Source organism: Triticum urartu, chromosome 6A (genome assembly GCF_056163025.1).
Source record: "Triticum urartu cultivar PI428250 chromosome 6A, HENAU_Tu73, whole genome shotgun sequence".
Classification (NCBI taxonomy): domain Eukaryota; kingdom Viridiplantae; phylum Streptophyta; class Magnoliopsida; order Poales; family Poaceae; genus Triticum; species Triticum urartu.
This window is the reverse complement of record NC_141878.1, coordinates 407,723,316-407,741,694: the sequence shown is the minus strand read 5'-3', so window position 1 is coordinate 407,741,694 and position 18,379 is coordinate 407,723,316. Positions and strand designations below refer to the sequence as shown.

The following is an 18,379-nucleotide window of genomic DNA, read 5'->3' as shown; positions in this document are numbered from 1 at the left end:
CGAGAGGCCAACCGCATCAGCGCGCAGGTCGAGGGCCTGGATGGTGGACAACAGGGTCTTCTTGTGCTCGTGAAGGTCACGCCCCAGGTTGGCACCCCAGCCCTTCATAAATTGTCGGCCCCGCTTGGCACAAAATTGCCAGGCATCAATGGCCCGAGGGGACGAGGATGTGGGTGACCACGAGCCTCAACCCAACGAGCATGAACCGCCTCCACAAAGCCGGTCTGGACAGCCAGAAAGTCTCAAACCGGAATCGTGGGGGTATCGGGGGGCGCTCGTCGGCAGAGGAAAGAAGAAGGGGGACGTGGTCGAAGCCAATTCTAGTGATAGTTTGGAGGGAGGCGAGGGAGCAGCGGAGGTCCCATTCCGGGGAAACTAGGACCCGGTCCGGAACAGACTGGGTCGGAGAGGCCTAGCGGTTGGTCCAGGTAAACCTGGCACCAACCCTATCTAACTCGCGGAGACCAAGGTCGGCAATGCAGTCATTAAACATTTGCATGCGGGCAAAGTTGACATGCGAGTTGCTCTTGTCCTCCGCGAATCTGAGGAGGTTAAAGTCACCCCCACCACTACCGGGAGAGAGGCGGCCGTAACCTTCCGGTGGAGCTCCTCGAGGAAAGAGGCAGACCTACTATGGTCCGCGGGGCCGTAGACGATAATGACCTCCCACTTGAAGTTGAGGGCCCGTTCGAAGAGTTCCATACTCACAAAGAACTGGCCCCGGTCCATGCCTCCAACCTCGAAGGTGGCATCCTTAACGCCTAAAAGGAGGCCACGGGAATGGCCAGCGCTCCCACTAGAAGGGAGCCAATGCCATGCAAAGAGGTGGGAGCTAAGACGATCGAGCTCAGGAAGGGAGAATTCTGGGCGCATTGTTTCTTGGATGGCGACAATGTCAATGTGCTCCTCTCTCATGTACTCAATGAGTTGGCGGCGGCGGCCATCATGGCCGAAGCCACGGATGTTCCAGAAGAGAGCGCGCATCAGGCGTCCATCGGGGGGCTGCTTGACCCCAAGACACGGGATGCGCTTTGAGCGCGAAGAGCTATGGTCCGGGAGCGAGTGTGTCCATGGAGGTCAGCCTCAGCCAGCGGTAGCAGACCGCCCGGCCGCCAGGGGGGCACCAGAGTGGTCTCCACCATCGCCGAGGCTGAACCGGAGGAGGAGGAGAGATTTGCATGGGCTTCCGCAAGTCCACCATCAAAGATCTCATGGGCCCTAATGGCCTTGATCTGCACTAAGGGGGAGCCACCTCCCCCTAAAGATGATCGCAGAATCCGACACAACCTTAGCTAGTTGGCCAAGAGGGATCGACTCAAGAGCAGAGAATGAGCAGGCAGAAACAAACGGGGGAACTGGCGGTGTACCTGGCTCCAGGTTCCGGGCCGCAGCCCGCAGCTCTGCCCGCTTGTGGATGAGCAGGGCTGGGGTGCCCGCGGGGCGGGCCGCCACCAGCCGAGCACTCCGTCGGGAGGCGGTCACCGGGGAGGAGGCGGACCGACCACGTCGAGAGGAGGGAGTGGAACCCCTCCTGGAGTAGGCCGCGGTTCGGGACGGAGGAGGGGGGCGGCCGCCGGGGTGGTCACCACGGCCGAAGCCCCACCGAGGGCGATGCAGCAAGAGCTCGGAGGCGGAGACGATGGAGACGCAGGTCTGGTGATGATCGCGAACGGGGACCCAGCGGCCCCAGGAGTAGGGACAACCACCACGGGGCGAGTCGGGGCCGGAGGGGCGAGAGGCGGGGCGAGGGTGGAGTCCCAAGAGCACCCATCCTCCATGACGTGAGAAGGGGCCGAAGGTGAGCGCCGATCCGGAGGTGGAGGGTCGGACGATCCAGGAGGGGGATCTGAGCCCTCCCGGTCCGACAGGTCCGGAGCGGCGCGAGGAGACGAGGGAGGAGGGTCAAGGCCGGATCCCTCCCCCTCGAGGAGAGCCAGCCCTGCACGGGAAGGCGAGCCGACCGCAGGGCGGAGATGGGGGGAGACGGGCGCATCCGGGGAGCGTGGAGACGAGGCGGGGAAGACCTGAAGGCTGACATCTGACACGTCGCTGCCGTCGGATGGAAGCGCGGGAACCACCAGAGATAGGCCGGCCCCCGTGCCACCTCTGGAAGAAGCGGGAGGTGGGTCGCGCTGGGGGCTATCCTCGTACTCCTCGTCGTCATCCTCGGAGCCAGAGTGGTGGCCGTGGCGGGGGCCCCGGTTGCTGCGAGGCTCCCCACGACCCCCACCGTCGGGGCCGCCCAGGAGGCTGTCGTCGGGGATGCGGGGGCGGCCGATGTGGTTGGGTGGCTCAGGCGAGATGCGGAGGTCAAAGCCCTAGTCATTGAAGAACACATGGATCGTGGCACGAAGCTTGGATGAGTCAAGGGATTTGACCTTGACCCGCACCTCCTCCTCCTTGCGGAGAGAGATCTCGTCCACCACGACCACCTTGCCGAGCATGCGGGACATGTTCCGAATGACCCTCTCGGAGCGCGCAATGTCGGGGAGGCCGCCGATGAGGATCCAAGCCGTGTCCAGGACCGCCACAGCAAGAGGGTCCCGGACCGGCACTGAGATGTCCACCACGAGTGAGTGGAGTGCGAGGGTGATGTCGCCACTGCGGGTGCCGTAACCATGACTGACCGCATCGGGGAACACCACAAAGAACTGGTTCCCCGATAGCAAGGTGACCTGCCAGTCCCAGGAGCAGAGGTAGAGATGATTGAGTTCCTCCTCGATCATCTCCGGGGAAGCCACGGCATCCTTCACAGAGACAATAGCCAGGAGCGAGGGGGTGGGTGGCGGGAGATCCGGGACCTTGATGTGGAAGTTGCCGAGGCCCTCGATCCCGTTCCCATACATCATCAACTCCTCTGAGACCGGGCGATCGGGGCAGAGGGCAACGGGGTGGTCCGAGTCCCAGCACACAAAGCAGCACTGGGGGTGGGGGCAGGCCAGCTGGGAATGACCCGCACGGCCACAGTTGAAGCACTTGACAAGGTCGGCAGCGGGATCATCCGAGTGGAGGGCGGTCGGGGCGGACGTGGCAGGTGTGTGAGTGGGAGCTGGGGCCATAGCCTGGCCATTGCCACGGCCGAGGCCCCGCTTCTTCTTGCGCTTAGGTCCGGCCTTGCCCCGGCCGGCCCCGGCGGCGCCCGGAGGGAAGCTTGGAGCGGAGCGAGGGGGCTGGTAACGGCGGGTCTCGGAGGAGGCCGCAGGAGGACGATCAAGGGCCGGGGAGCGGGAGCGACCGCTGCGGGCGGGCGAGCGGCCACCGTCCCGGCGACGACGAGGAGACGGGGAGCGGCGGTGCTGCGACCTCCACTCCGGCGCGGGCGCAGGCGAGCGGGACCGGGGGCGGTCCCGGCGATCAGCCCTGGCCGGAGAACGGCGCGGCAGGGAGCGGTGGTCGGCGCGCGGAGGCGAGCGGCGGTCCGAACGGGGAGGGGACCGCCGAGATTTGCAGGCGGAGAGTAGCCGACGAAGGTCCTCCTCATGGCAGGATGCGTCGGAGAGGGGCGGGGAGCGGCGCGTCGGTCGTCAGCCCGCCGCTTGGGCGTGGGGCGTCGTCCCCCCCCCCCCCAGGATCGCGGGATGGGAGCCGGCAGGAAGGGGGAGGGGCAGGGTGAAGCGCGGTGGCGGGAGGCGGGGAGGCTCGCTAGGGATCTGGACGGGGACGAGGAGCGCGGGGATGGGGGACGAGGCAGGCCCGCGGGGAGCCAAATGGCCGGGCGACCCGATTGGGCTGGCCCAAGCGTGGGCCCGGGAGGGGGCCCAAAATCGAGGGGGAGGCCTGCCCAGGGGGAGGCCCAGGGAGCATCCAGCCCAGGACAGCACGGCCCAGCCTGCGAGGCAGAGCGGCCGGGGCGAGGGTTTCCCCTGTCACCGCCGTCCCTGCCGCGGCCGGTGCCGGCGCCACCTGGGATGCGGGCCAAGCCCGACTGGGCGCACAGAAGGGAGAGAGGTGCAGCGCGGAGGTCCCGAAGGCCGTGATGAAGGGTCTGAATGGGGACTTGCGGCGGAAGATCGGCGAGCAAGCAGGGGGGAACACCGTCCGACCCGGCGACGCCCGAGGCACGATGGCCAGGAGGGCGGCCACTTCGATGCGCCAGGACGTGTCGGCCGGCCCCAGGTCGGACCGCCCCGCGACACCCCACGCCGAAGCGCGGCGGTGGCGAGCAGTCCGGGACCCCAAGGCGGCGGCTTTCCCGGGCGACCTCGGCGAGGGCATGGCGGCGCGGCGCGGGCGAGCAGGCGCGCCGGGGCGACCAGGCCAGGGCTGGGGCGAGGAGGGATGACGGAGTCCGACCAGTCGAGGCTTAGCCGGGGGGTCCCGGCGAACCACCGGGCGACCAGCCGCGACGTCATCCAACTCTGCCCAATCAGCCCAACGGCGCACCGGAGATGACAAGGAGGGCTGAGGAGTGGAGGGGATGACCGCGGACGGGGAGGCCAGAGCAGCAGGGGCGCGGGGGCGGCCGCCGGCGACGGGGAGGTGGGTCGCGCGGCCGCGGGCGTCGAGTCGCCAGGGGCGGCGCAGGAGCTCATTTCCCTCCCCCTTTTCCACCATGGAGATCCCCTTCAATCCAGATGATCGCTTGCTGCACTAAAAGATTTCAAAGATACCCTCCGATGTTTCCCCGAAACCCTTGTGCCTTCGGCGTTGCAATTCCATATCACTGATAAATCCCTAAGGATACCTGCGTATACTTGTTGTCCATACCTTCATTTCCAATTGTTCTTGTTATTACAAGTTACCTTGAAATACTTAGGATATTCCGAGAATCCTTTGTGCCTGCTGCCTTGCAGCTCCTTTTCCGCATGAATACATGTATGAATAATTCCCCACACTTACCGGGGATCCTTTCATCCCCCGTTGTTAATGTGACTCACATTATTCTTTGGAATACTATTCGAGCTTCTGAAATCCTTAGTATCCTATTGCTCTTGATCTTCCTTACCTGCTTGCATTATGGTTAACTCCATATGTCTAGAAATATTCATTAAACTCTTTTGCGATTGTCATTCTTACCCCTTTTGATTCAGCATGTGTGCAAATGTTCGCAATCATCAATCAAAACTAGCATTTGTCCCCTCAGCTCAGACGTCACTTCGGACATGATCTAGTTCTCAGCAAACCAATCCTTGATTGATTGTCGATATATGTCTATTCAACTTACTTATCTTTTGATCGGAGCCTCTGCTTCTGATCGCCTGATATGAAAATCACAATTCCTTGCATTTGAGCTTTGAATTAGTCAGTTGTTTCTATAATCTGATCTCCTTGCATCTTTCTTCTTCTGGTTGAGGACCGATGCTCACATAAGATCCCTTGTGGACTGCCAGATCCTTTGTTGGATTTTATCTGACAATGTCCTTCGTATTCAATAACCTTGTGAGCCTTTCCTCGGATACCTCATGCCTTTGGTAAATTGTATCCTTTGCTTTTGTCAACCATTCTATGCTTTCGATCTTGTGGTAGTTACTTCTGAAGATTGTGGTATATGTTCCTAAGATGCCTCGGTGGGTTGAACTTTTGCCTTCCCTAATCTGTGTGAACCCAAAGATTCCCTAGGTCATACTTATCTGGTATTGCACCAGGTAAAACTTTCAACAACTAATGTCATTTTCAAAAAAAACAAGAAGTGAATGGGAGTTTATACATTGGAGAAGTGGGAGTCGACCTTGAACTTTGTGTTCATGCCCATGGACCTAATATGGAACTTATCATGGAAGCTTCTTGTGATAATAATAATCCCCTTATTATAGGTTCATCTGGTATCTATGTTTGGTCCTTTGCAACTGTCGTTCTGACCATGATTGTTCCCCTTTAATTCCATTTCTCGGACAATTTAAATCACTTGTCTTCTACAGATCAATGCATCACCGTAACCACTATTTTGATCTTCCTTCGAGTATTACCCTCTGGCATCTCGAGAATATCATGGTACTTTATAACTTCTGATAAGAGAATCGATCCCGCACTCCTATTCAACAACTCTAAGTAATTTTCATTACTTACGAGTTTAATAATCCTTCAAGTCATTCCTAGCCTGGTCGGCTATATCATTATCGTGATAAATTTTAACTGTGCTACCTGATCCTTCTTCCTGGAGCATAATTTTCGACGATGAGCTAAGCCTATGATACGTCTCCAACGTATCTATAATTTTTTATTGTTCCATGCTATATTATATTCTGTTTTGGACATTATTGGGCTTTATTATACACTTCTATATTATTTTTGGGACTAACCTATTAACCGGAGGCCCAGTCCAGAATTGCTATTTTTTTGCCTATTTCAGAGTTTCGCAGAAAAAGAATATCAAACGGAGTCCAAACGGAATGAAACCTTCAGGAACATGATTTTTAGAACGAACGTGATCCAGAGGACTTGGACCATACGTCAAGAAAGCAACCAGGAAGACACGAGGTAGGGGGGGCGCGCCTACCCCCCAGGCGCGCCCTCCACCCTCGTGGGGCCCATGTTGTTCCACCGACATACTTCTTCCTCCTATATATACCTGCGTACCCCCAAACTACCAGATACGGAGCCAAAACCCTAATTCCACCACCGCAACCTTCTGTGCCCGTGAGATCCCATCTTGGGGCCTTTTCCAGAGCTCCGCTGGAGGGGGCATCGATCACGGAGGGCTTCTACATCAACACCATAGCCTCTCCGATGATGTGTGAGTAGTTTACCTCTGACCTTCGGGTCCATAGTTATTAGCTATATGACTTCTTCTCTCTTTTTGGATATCAATACAATGTTCTCCCCCTCTCTTGTGGAGATCTATTCGATGTAATCTTCTTTTACGGTGTGTTTGTTGAGACCGATGAATTGTGGGTTTATGATCAAGTTTATCTATGAACAATATTTGAATCTTCTCTGAATTGTTTTCTGTATGATTGGTTATCTTTGCAAGTCTCTTCGAATTATCAGTTTGGTTCGGCCTACATGATTGATCTTTCTTGCAATGGGAGAAGTGCTTAGCTTTGGGTTCAATCTTGCGGTGTCCTTTCCCAGTGACAGTAGGGGCAGCAAGGCACATATTGTATTGTTGCCATCGAGGATAACAAGATGGGGTTTATATCATATTGCATGAGTTTATCCCTCTACATCATGTCATCTTGCTTAAAGCGTTACTCTGTTCTTTTGAACTTAATACTCTAGATGCTTGCTGGATAGCGGTTGATGTGTGGAGTAATAGTAGTAGATGGAGGCAGGAGTCGGTCTACTTGTCTCGGACGTGATGCCTATATACATGATCATACCTAGATATTCGCATAACTATGTTCAATTCTGTAAATTGCTCAACAGTAATTTGTTTACCCACCGTAATACTTATGCTCTCGAGAGAAGCCACTAGTGAAACCTATGGCCCCCGGGTCTATTTTCTATCATATTAATCTTCTATCAACAAGCTATTTCTTGCACCATTTTTATTTCACTTTATTTACTTTGCATCTTTATCATAAAATTACCAAAAATATTATCTTATCATATCTATCAGATCTCACTTTCGTAAGTGACCGTGAAGGGATTAACAACCCCCTTATTGCGTTGGTTGCGAGGATTTTATCTGTTTGTGTAGGTGCGAGGGACTCGTGCGTGGCCTCCTACTGGATTGATACCTTGGTTCTCAAAAACTGAGGGAAATACTTACGCTACTTTGCTGCATCACCCTTTCCTCTTCAAGGGAAAACCAACGCGGTGCTCAAGAGGTAGCAGCCTACATCGATTTTCCTCGTCATATCATTTTGTCTTGAATAGCAAGCTTAATTTTGAGTTTGTGTCGTACTCGTGGTTCCCATAACCTTTCGCTTCATCATTCCTTTGAATTGATGTCATCGTCGATCGATTACTTCTTCATGAAACCTCTCGACAAATATGTCGTGATCATCATCAACATTCTGAGCTCTTCCAGGATATTAATTAAATTCATGATGAGAAATACCATCCTTGCCCCTCAATGATTTGTGTTATCATCGACAACATTCTTGCCTTCCCCCCACACAAACTTGTTCTTATAATTTTGGAAATACATCCTTTTTGACGTGTCGATGGATTGCTACTGAAGCCATCAGCCACATCCTCATTTTTCCTGATACAATTGCATTGTTATAGAAATTCCCGATGGATCCTTTATATTCCCAAGGTCCGACCTTTACCTGATGGCCATACCAATGCTATCTCGAAGCACGACTGTGGTACTTCGTTCATCAACAAGAACATTGGAAGCGCAATGCTAAATGTTTCTTGATCATCTATCCAAACACCATTGTATGGGTAACATCATCAGTTTCCCCTCCCTTTCCCCTAGTTGGTTATCTACTTACTATCCTGTCATGGATATCATCCGTTGCTTGTCCTTGGGAAGGATATACTCCTGATAATTGCGTTTAAACACACTTTCCTTTCCGATGTTCTGATTAATCTAATGATCACCTTTTCTTTCCATTGTTTTGTTTAACCTTTCTAGTGGTTTATGAGATCTAAGCAGTAATAGTTCCCTGCTTATGAAAACACCTCGGTGTACAATTTGTCAGTAAGACCTTGTTATTATTGCTGTTGTAATTCCGGTAACCACCGATGGACAAGAACTTTGTCTATTGGTCTGCCTCGTTCAACGAGCAGGAAAATAGTTCTCTTCGTCCCTCGCCCTTGGTACCAACGTTGTTGGCAACATAACTGACAGTCTATCATCTGACATGTCTTGCTATCGGCCCCCTTTGTACTTTTAACCCACATGGTGGGCCCATAACCCACAATTCCAAAGGATCGGAACCTGACTCTCGTGTATATCCTTTATTAGGAAGTATCATTTGCTCTTGGCTTTGTGAGTTATCACGAGCCACCCGATACTTGGAACCCCCTTCTCACACGCTATTCAGGTATCGATCGTTTGTTCATTCTCTTGAAACTTTTTATTGTACCTTCTTACCTTGCTCTTGATGTTTTCTTAAGTTTAAACTTGAGAGATACTTCTGCCACACTTCCTGAATTGTCCACTAGATAATTAACCTTATAAGGGTCAGTTCTCCCGAAGTTACTCTTTACTTCCCAACTTAAATCTCGGGACAAGATTTCTTATAGTGGAGGAGATTTGTAACACCCCCGGTGTCATGCTACAGTAATCCCCTGTTAATGGTGCCATGTCATCACATTTCTGTTGCTAATCTTCACTTGATCCAAATCACAATTCAAATTCAAATCCAATATGAAGTCAAAAATTCATATTTGTTAGACATGAAAACTAAAATGTTCATCATGTGGCAAATAATCATTTGTTAATATTGGTGGTGAACCAGCATTTTTGCAAGGTGCTTAAATGGCCTAAACCAATTAAAGCAGTGGCTAAAACAATAGATTGAATGGTGTCGCGGAATTAACACGTCAGATGTCCTTAGTGTCAGGACTTAGTCGCGAGGCCAACGCATCTATGTGGTAGCTTGAGAGGGGTTGATCGGAATCGAGAGATGCAACATGCAAGACAAAGATTTAGACAGCTTCGGGCCCCGGGAAACATCATCCGGTAACAACCCTACATGTTGTTTGTGGCTAGATCTCATTATCATCATGAGGGAGTCACCGTAAACCGGCTCTCCTTCATTGTGTCTAGCCCTAGAGATTATTGTTTTCTTGTCCCTCTTTGGGGAGCCCTGCCCCTCCTTATATATGTTGAAGGGGCGGGTTACATGTGGAGTCCAACTCGGACTTAAGACTTAACTATTCTAACTTCTCTTTATGGGCTTCATAACTCCTGGCAACCCAGTTATTACCGTCTGCCGGTTTAACATGGTCTACCGGTTTGACATGGTCTGCCAGTTTAACATGGTCTGCTGGTTTAACATGGTCTGCCGGTTTATGATTGAGTTAACACCTACCGGGTTATCTGACTTAACTCCTGCCGGTGTTACCATCTGTCTTACCACCTGCCGGTTTACCGTCTGTCTTAACTGTCTGCCGGTTTACCACTCACTGGTTTACCAAGTCCCAGCCGGGTTATGACTCCGTCTGGGTCATACCATGGGGTATATCCCCGACATTAGCGCCCAGTTTAATTTGGATTTATCCATGTTAAACTGATCATGAGCATCTTTAAATCCTTGTCTTTTCCTTCTAGAAAATCTGGGTCAATAGGCCAGCTTCATAATCAATTTGCTGACATTGGTTTATCACAGAGAAATATTGTAAGCAATAACTTCTTTGACTCAACTCCCAATGCTTAACAAAAATATTGGTCTTTGAAATACTCATGTGATCTTCAGCCGGTTTAAGAATGTAGAACTTGCCGGTTTAAGAATATTGATGACACCGGATCATAACTGTTTGTTAACATCAGGTTTTGAAAATATACCTCTTATATGCCTATCACTTGTAGCCCTCAAATCTTAAGAAGGTAACGTAGTAACAACTTAAGATTTGCCTTAATATGAATGTCACAAGCTTGAAGAAATCCAGGTTGTTCATCTCAATCACTAGTCAGAACTGAGTATTCCACATATGTAGCCCCCAAGTGATGGGTTGTCATGCTTGCAGCAACCTGGGACTTGTAATTTCCTAATGCTCATAAAAACTTCAACCAGTGTAGCCCCCAAGGGCCAGGTCATTGTGCAAATAATGAGCAGGGACTTTGAAAATATGATCATGTAGACTTTAACAGCAATGTGTAGCCCCCAAGGGCTGGCTCAGTAAGATAATATTGAGCTGGGACTTGATATATACTTCAATGAAAATAACATCATATGATGTAACCCCCATCATGGGGCTTGAATTCATGTCCACAAGGTTAAGAGCCTTGTGCTTTACCAACTGATCAGTGGACAACGTAATGGATAAAAAGCTTTGTACCTTGAATTGTTGATAGGAGCAATTGGTAGCCCCCAAGGGCCGGCTCATTACGATGTGATGAGTCGGGTCTTCAATAAGGTGAGCAAACGATGACTTTTCATTAGCCCCCAAGTGTCATGGTGCATGCTTGCAGCGACATGAGACTTGTGTATTTGATGTAATCTCAACTGAAATAATGTAGCCCCCAAGTGCCGGGTCGTAAGCCTGCAGCGACTCGGGACTATTCCTTCAATTGTAGAATAAATCATATCCATTGATAATATGATAGCCATTGCGCTAAAGCGACTTTGAAAACCTTAATCATAATACTGGTTATTGATAACCATAATAAAACCCTATCCATGTTGGCTATTAAAGATTTGAATAATATAATCCAATGATTTATAAGCGCATGATTCCAATGGCGCAATCCAAATATATAGTGGCGACTGATACGTCTCCAACGTATCTATAATTTTTGATTGCTCCATGCTATTATCTACTGTTTTGGACTATATTGGGCTTTATTTTCCACTTTTATATTATTTTTGGGACTAACCTATTAACCGGAGGCCCAGCCCAGAATTGCTGTTTTTTTTGCCTATTTCAGTGTTTCAAAGAAACGGAATATCAAACGGAGTCCAAACGGAATAAAACCTTCGGGAACGTGATTTTCTCACCGAACGTGATCCAGGAGACTTGGACCCTACGCCAAGGAACAAAAGAGGAGGTCACGAGGGTGGGGGGCACCCCCCCTAGGGCGCGCCCCCTGCCTCGTGGGCCCCTCGATGCTCCACCGACGTACTTCTTCCTCCTATATATACCTACGTACCCCCAAACGAACATATACAGAGCCAAAAACCTAATTCCACCGCCGCAACTTTCTGTATCCACGAGATCCCATCTGGGCCTGTTCCGGAGCTCCGTCGGAAGAGGGCCGTCATCACGGAGGGCTTCTACATCATCATAGCCTCTCCGATGAAGTGTGAGTAGTTTACCTCAGACCTTCGGGTCCATAGTTAGTAGCTAGATGGCTTCTTCTCTCTCTTTGAATCTCAATACAAAGTTCTCCCCCTCTCTTGTGGAAATCTATTCGATGTAATCTTCTTTTTGCGGTGTGTTTGTTGAGACCGATGAATTGTGGGTTTATGATCAAGTCTATCTATGAATAATATTTGAATTTTCTCTGAATTCTTTTATGTATGATTGGTTATCTTTGCAAGTCTCTTCAAATTATCCGTTTGGTTTGGCCAACTAGATTGGTAGTTCTTGCCATGGGAGAAGTGCTTAGCTTTGGGTTCGATCTTGCGGTGTCCTTTCCCAGTGACAGAAGGGGCAGCAAGGCACGTATTGCATCGTTGCCATAGAGGATAACAAGATGGGGTTTATTTCATATTGCATGAATTTATCTCTATACATCATGTCATCTTGCTTAAGGCGTTACTTTGTTTTTAACTTAATACACTAGATGCATGCTGGATAGCGGTCAATGAGTGGAGTAATAGTAGTAGTAGATGCAGAATCGTTTCGATCTACTTGTCACGGACGTGATGCCTATATACATGATCATACCTAGATATTCTCATAATTATGCTCAATTCTGTCAATTGCTCAACAGTAATTTGTTCACCCACTATAGAATACTTATGCTCTTGAGAGAAGCCACTAGTGAAACCTATGGCCCCGGGTCTATTCTCATCATATCAATCTCCATCACTTTTAATCTTGCTTTGTTTTTACTTTGCCTTTTACTTTTTACTTTGCATCTTTATACCAAAAATACCAAAAATATTATATCTATCAGATCTCACTCTCGTAAGTGACCGTGAAGGGATTGACAACCCCTAATCGCGTTGGTTGCGAGTAGCTATCGTTTTGTGAAGGTACGAGGGACTTGAGCGTAGCCTCCTACTGGATTGATACCTTGGTTCTCAAAAACTGAGGGAAATACTTACGCTACTCTGTTGCATCATACTTTCCTCTTCGGGGAAATCCAACGCAAGCTCAAGAGGTAGCAAGAAGAATTTCTGGCGCCGTTGCCGGGGAGTCTACGCAAAAGTCAACATACCAAGTACCCATCACAATCCCTATCTCTTGCATTACATTATTTGCCATTTTCCTCTCGTTTTCCTCTCCCACACTTCACCCTTGCCGTTTTATTCATCCTCTCTCTCTATCCTCCCTCTCTATTTGCCTCTTTTGCCCGTTTGCTTTTGTTTGCTCGTGTGCTAGATTGCTTGTCTGTCGCGATGGCTCAAGATACTACCAAATTGTGTGACTTCACCAATACCAATAATAATGATTTCCTTAGTACTCCAATTGCTCCTCTTACCGATGCTGAATCTTGTGAAATTAATACTGCTTTGTTGAATCTTGTTATGAAAGATCAATTCACCGGCCTTCCTAGTGAAGATGTCGCTACTCATCTGAATAGCTTCGTTGATTTATGTGATATGCAAAAGAAAAAAGATGTCAATAATGATGTCGTTAAATTGAAGTTATTTCCTTTTTCGCTTAGAGACCGTGCTAAAGCTTGGTTTTCGTCTTTGCCTAAGAATAGTATTGATTCATGCAACAAGTGCAAAGATGCTTTTAACTCTAAGTATTTTCCTCCCGCTAAGATCATCTCTCTTAGAAACGATATTATGAACTTTAAACAACTTGATCATGAACATGTTGCACAAGCTTGGGAGATAATGAAATTAATGATACGTAATTGCCCTACTCATGGTTTGAATTTGTGGATGATTATACAAAATTTTTATGCCAGATTGAATTTTGCTTATAGAAATCTTTTAGATTCGGCTGCGGGAGGCACTTTTATGGAAATCACTTTAGGAGATGCTACTAACCTCCTAGATAATATTATGGTTAATTATTCTCAATGGCATACTGAAAGATCTTCTAATAAAAAAGTGCATGCGGTAGAAGAAATCAATGTTTTGAGTGGAAAGATGGATGAACTTATGAAATTATTTGCTACTAAGAGTGTTTCTTCTAATCCTAATGATATGCCTTTGTCTACTTTTATTGAGAATAACAATGAATCTATGGATGTGAATTTTGGTGGTAGGAATAATTTTGGTAACAACGCTTATAGAGGAAATTTCAATCCTAGGCCATATCCTAGTAATCCCTCTAATAATTATGGTAATTCCTACAACAACTCTTATGGAAATTATAATAAGATTCCCTCTGATTTTGAATCTAATATTAAAGAATTTATTTCTTCGCAAAAGAATTTTAATGCTATGATTGAAGAAAAATTTCTTAAGATTGATGATTTGGCTAGGAACGTTGATAGAATTTCTCTTGAGGTTGATTCTTTAAATCTTAGATCTATTCCTCCTAAGCATGATATCAATGAGTCTCTCAAAGCCATGAGAATTTCCATTGATGAGTGCAAGAAAAGAACCGCTAGGATGCGTGCTTCCAAAGATGCCTTTATTAAAGCGTGTGCTTCTAGTTCATATGAAAATAATGATGAAGATCTAAAAGTTATTGATGTGTCCCCTATTAAATCTTCGTTTTGCAATATGAATCTTGATAATGATGGGACTGAATATGATCCACCTTTACCTATAAGGCGTTCCAATAATTCTGAATCTTTTGATCTTGATGCTAAATTTGATGAAAGTGGGATTGAAAGAAATAAAAATCTAGATGTTGCTAAACCCATTATATTGGATTTCAAGGAATTTAATTATAAAAGTTGCTCTTTAATTGATTTTATTTCCTTGTTGCAATCCGTGCTAAAATCTCCTCACGCTTATAGTCAAAATAAAGCGTTTACTAAACATATCGTTGATGCCTTGATGCAATCTTATGAAGAAAAACTTGAATTGGAAGTTTCTATCCCTAGAAAACTCTATGATGAGTGGTAACCAACTATTAAAATTAAAATTAAAGATAATGAGTTTTATGCTTTGTGTGATTTGGGTGCTAGTGTCTCTACTATTCCCAAGACTTTGTGTGATTTACTAGATTTCTGTAATTTTGATGATTGCTCTCTAAACTTGCATCTTGCGGATTCCACTAATAATAAACCTATGGGAAGGATTAATGATGTTATTATTGTTGCAAATAGGAATTATGTGCCCGTAGATTTCATTGTTCTTGATATAGATTGCAATCCTTCTTGCCCTATTATTCTTGGTAGACCTTTCCTCAGAACGGTTGGTGCGATTATTGATATGAAGGAAGGGAATATTAGATTTCAATTTCCATTAAAAAAGGGCATGGAACACTTTCCAAGAAAGAGAATAAAATTTCCATATGAAACTATCATGAGAGCCACTTATGGATTGCCTACCAAATGTGGCAATACCTAGATCTATCCTCGCTTTTATGCCTAGCTAGGGGCGTTAAACGATAGCGCTTGTTGGGAGGCAACCCAATTTTATTTTTATTCCTTGATTTTTTATCATGTTTAGTAATAAATAAATTACCTAGCCTCTGTTTTGGTTGTGTTTTTTGTGTTTAATTAGTGTTTGTGCCAAGTAGAATCGTTGGGAAGACTTGGGGAAAGTCTTGTTGAACTTGTTGTAAAAAACAAAAACTTTAGCGCTCATGAGAACTGCTGTCATTTTATTTAAAGAGTGCTATTTAGTTAATTCTTTTTGCAGATTCTTAATATATAAATTCCTCACGTCCAGCAATTTATTTTAGAATTTTTGGGGTTCCAGATCTTGCGCTAGCTACAGATTACTATAGACTATTCTGTTTTTGACAGATTCTGTTTTTCGTGTGTTGTTTGCTTATTTTGATGAATCTATGGCTAGTAAAATAGTTTATAATACATAGAGAAGTTGGAATAAAGTAGGTTTAACACCAATATAAATAAATAATTAGTTCATTATAGGACCTTGAAGTGGTCTTTTGTTTTCTTTCGCTAACGAAGCTCGCGAGTTTTCTACTTTAAGTTTTGCGTTGTGAAGTTTTCAAGTTTTGGGTGAATTCTTGTGATGGATTATGGAACAAGGAGTGGAAAGAGCCTAAGCTTGGGGATGCCCATGGCACCCCCAAGATAATCCAAGGACACCAAAAAGTCGAAGCTTGGGGATGCCCCGGAAGGCATCCCCTCTTTCGTCCACTTCCATCAGTAATTTACTTGGAGCTATATTTTTATTCACCAACATGATATGTGTTTTGCTTGGAGCGTCTTGTATTATTTGTGTATTTGTGTTTTAGTATGCCACAATCATCCTTGTTGTACACACCTTTTGAGAGAGCCATACATGAATTAAAATTTGATAGAATACTCTATGTGCTTCACTTATATCTTTTGAGCTATGTAGTTTTGCTCTATGTGCTTCACTTATATCTTTTGAGCGTTATAATTTTCCTCCATGTGCTTCACTTAGATCTTTTAGAGCACAGTGGTGGATTTGTTTTAAATAAACTATTAATCTCTCATGCTTCACTTAAATTATTTTGAGAGTCTCTTAATAGCATGGTAATCTGCTTAATAATAATATGCTTGGTATTCAAGATTTGTGAAACTTTCTTTTGAGTGTGTTGAATACTAAGAAAAGATTGAAGCATGATAGTTGTTTTGAGATATGGAGGTGATAATATTAAAGTCATGCTAGTTGGGTAGTTGTGAATTTATAGAATACTTGTGTTAAAGTTTGTGTTTCCCGTAGCATGCACGTATGGTGAACCGTTATGTCATGAAGTCGGAGCATGATTTATTTATTGATTGTCTTCCTTATGAGTGGCGGTCGGGGATGAGCGATGGTCTTTTCCTACCAATCTATCCCCCTAGGAGCATGCCCGTAATACTTTGCTTTGATAACTTCTAGATTTTTGCAATAAGTATATGACTTCTTTATGACTAATGTTGAGTCCATGGATTATACGCACTCTCACCCTTCCACCTTTGCTAGCCTCTCTAATACCGCACACTTTTCGCTGGTATCATACACCTACCATATACCCTTCCTCAAAACATACACCATACCTACCTATTATGGCATTTCCATAACCATTCCGAGATATATTTCCATGCAACTTTCCACCGTTCCGTTTATTATGACACACTCTATCATTGTCATATTGCATATCCCGGTACACCGCCGGAGGCATTCATATAGAGTCATATTTTGTTCTAAGTATCAAGTTGTAATTGTTGAGTTGTAAGAAAAATATAAGTGTGATGATCATCATTATTAGAGCATTTTCCCAAGTGAGGAAAGGATGATGGAGACTATGATTCCCCCATAAGTCGGGATGAGACTCCGGACGAAAAATAAAAGAGGCCAAAGAGCCCAAATAAAAAAAAGAGAAAGAAAAGAGGCCATAAAAAAGGGAGAAAAGGCCCAAATGAAAAAAATAATATAAAAATAAAAAAATGAGAGAAAAAGAGAGAAGGGACAATGTTACTATCCTTTTACCACACTTGCGCTTTAAAGTAGCACCATGATCTTCATAGTAGAGAGTCTCTCATGTTATCACTTTCATATACTAGTGGGAATCTTTCATTATAGAACTTGGCTTGTATATTCCAATGATGGGCTTCCTCAAATTGCCTTAGGTCTTCATGAGCAAGCAAGTTGGATGCACACCCACTTAGTTTCTTTTTGAGCTTTCATATACTTATAACTCTAGTGCATCCGTTGCATGGCAATCCCTACTCACTCACATTGATATCTATTGATGGGCATCTCCATAGCCCATTGATACGCCTAGTTGATGTGAGACTATCTTCTCCTTTTGGTCTTCTCCACAACCACCATTCTATTCCACCTATAGTGCTATATCCATGGCTCACGCTCATGTATTGCGTGAAGATTGAAAAAGTTTTGAAAAAGTTAGAGTATGAAACAATTTCTTGGCTTGTCATCGGGATTGTGCATGATTTAAATACTTTGTGTGGTGAAGATAGAGCATAGCCAGACTATATGATTTTGTAGGGATAACTTTCTTTGGCCATGATATTTTGAGAAGACATAATTGCTTTGTTAGTATGCTTGAAGTATTATTATTTTTATGTCAATATAAACTTTTGTCTTGAATCTTTTGAATCTGGATATTCATATCACAATTAAGAAGATTTTCATTGAAATTATGCCAAGTAGCACTCCGCATCAAAAATTCTTTTTTTATCATTTACCTACTCGAGGACGAGCAGGAATTAAGCTTGGGGATGCCTGATACGTCTCCAACGTATCTATAATTTTTGATTGCTCCATGCTATATTATCTATCGTTTTGGACTATATTGGGCTTTATTTTCCACTTTTATATTATTTTTGGGACTAACCTATTAACCGGAGACCCAGCCCAGAATTGCTGTTTTTTTGCCTATTTCAGTGTTTCAAAGAAACGGAATATCAAACGGAGTCCAAACGGAATAAAACCTTCAGGAACGTGATTTTCTCACCGAACGTGATCCAGGAGACTTGGACCCTACGCCAAGGAACAAAATAGGAGGTCACGAGGGTGGGGGGCGCCCCCCCTAGGGCGCGCCCCCTGCCTCGTGGGCCCCTCGATGCTCCACCGACGTACTTCTTCCTCCTATATATACCTACGTACCCCCAAACGAACATATACAGAGCCAA

At 46.2% G+C, this 18,379-nt stretch overlaps 1 pseudogene; it reads right to left on the bottom strand.

Moving 5' to 3' along the window:
- Nucleotides 1-1,478: 1,478 nt before the first annotated feature.
- Nucleotides 1,479-2,849, bottom strand: LOC147965434 (uncharacterized; annotated as a pseudogene).
- Nucleotides 2,850-18,379: the final 15,530 nt, after the last annotated feature.